At 50.7% G+C, this 1,630-nt stretch overlaps 1 pseudogene; it reads right to left on the bottom strand.

The window, feature by feature from the left end:
* Nucleotides 1–774: 774 nt before the first annotated feature.
* On the bottom strand, nucleotides 775–1,202 carry LOC129624175 (40S ribosomal protein S23-like; annotated as a pseudogene).
* Between the last annotated feature and the right edge of the window lie 428 nt (nucleotides 1,203–1,630).

Here is a 1,630-nt window from a genome sequence, read left to right as displayed (position 1 = left end):
CTGGGAGGGAAATCCTGGGAACCGTACAGGATGAGCAGCTCAGCAGTAACTTCAGGAGTCGCTCCTGCACAGGGAAGCTCAAGGAGCTCCAGGCCACTGGCCAAGCACAAGTCTATAACAGGGCTGTGAATGGAGTCTTCCTGTGCCTGGGGTCTGAGGGGTTTGTGTGTGTTCAGTCATGACAACTCTTTGGGACCCCATGGACAGAGGATGGGATTTCCCAGGAAGGAATACTGGAGTGGGTTGCCATTTCCTCTTCCAGGGGATCTTCCTGACCCAGGAATGAAACCTTCACCTCTTGGGTATCCTACAGTTGCAGGCAGATTCCTTACCACAAGCGCCCCCTGGGGGGTTGAGGAAATTGATCTTATCAGCCAGTGACAGGTGCTTCCCAGCCTCAGTGGTAAAGAATCTGGCTGCCACTGCAGAAGACACAGGAGAGGCAAGTTCCTTGTCTGGGTTGGGAAGATGCCTGGAGGAGGAAATGGCAACCCACTCCAGTATTCTTGCCTAGAGAATCCCATGAACAGAGGAGTCTGGCAGGCTACAGTCATAGGGTTGCAAAGAGTCGGACGTGACTGAGCACAGCCAGTAACAAGTGCCTATGATATCGAGCATCAAGAAGTGCAGAGGTGTAAGGTGATAAGCGCCCCAATAAACAGCAGCCGCCCCTTATTCTGCTCTGTGTGCCAGGATGTGTTTTTTCTTAACTATCATATTTAATATTTTTTGGTATATAAAATTTTATTACTATCATGCTTTCATTATCCAAATTTATGATCTTGGTCTTTCCTTCTTGCCTTTGTATAAGGCCAAAAGAGAGACACTGGCTACTTTGACAACCTTAAAGCAGAATCCAGGAATGTCACCAATGGCATGACCCTTGCAACCAAATCCAGCAACCAGAATGTCATAATTTTCCTCAATAGAATTCATACAACCATCACTGGGTACAAAGGCTGTGGTGTTTTGCAATTCTTGATAAGCTGAACCCTGACAATTTCCTGATGGCAGAATTTGGTTGGTTGGCTTCAACCTCTACTTTTTGAACACAATTCTCTTGGCTTGAGAAGTGCCTCCAAAAGGGTTGGCCTTCAGGGCTGTGCCCAAATGGGGTTTCTTGTACTACTTATCAGCCGCTTCTGGGCTTGTCGGTGGCTACAGAAATTCCTGGCAGTATGAAGACCGCGACACTTGCTCATTCTGCCAGTGTCACGGGCCTGAACAAAAGACTATCATGTTTAATTTTAACACAAGCTCGGAGGGTATTAGAAGCCCCATCTTACAGCACTTTCGGATCTTGATCAATGTCATAGACTCGTAACTGACAGATGCAGCCTCTGAGCCCAGGCAGCTGGGACCACACAGTCTGTCCCCGCTCCTCCTGTGTCCCGAGGGACCAGGAGGTCTCCCTGCCCAAAGACCTGCTCAGTGGCTTCAGCCTGACTCCCACGTGGGTCCGTTGAGGTCCCTCCAGGTGCCTACAGCCCCTTTGCTCTTACTTCCCCTGACTCAGCTCCTTCCTTCTTCAGGGCACCCCCCGAGAGCTCCACGGTCGGTAGGAGGACACCCTGCCCCATTCTGGCAGCTTCTCCCTGCAGCCAGCTCCCGGGGGTGGGGTCAGGCCAGG

The sequence above is a fragment of the Bubalus kerabau genome, chromosome 12 (assembly GCF_029407905.1).
Source record: "Bubalus kerabau isolate K-KA32 ecotype Philippines breed swamp buffalo chromosome 12, PCC_UOA_SB_1v2, whole genome shotgun sequence".
Taxonomy (NCBI): domain Eukaryota; kingdom Metazoa; phylum Chordata; class Mammalia; order Artiodactyla; family Bovidae; genus Bubalus; species Bubalus kerabau.
This window is presented reverse-complemented; position numbering and strand designations above follow the sequence as displayed.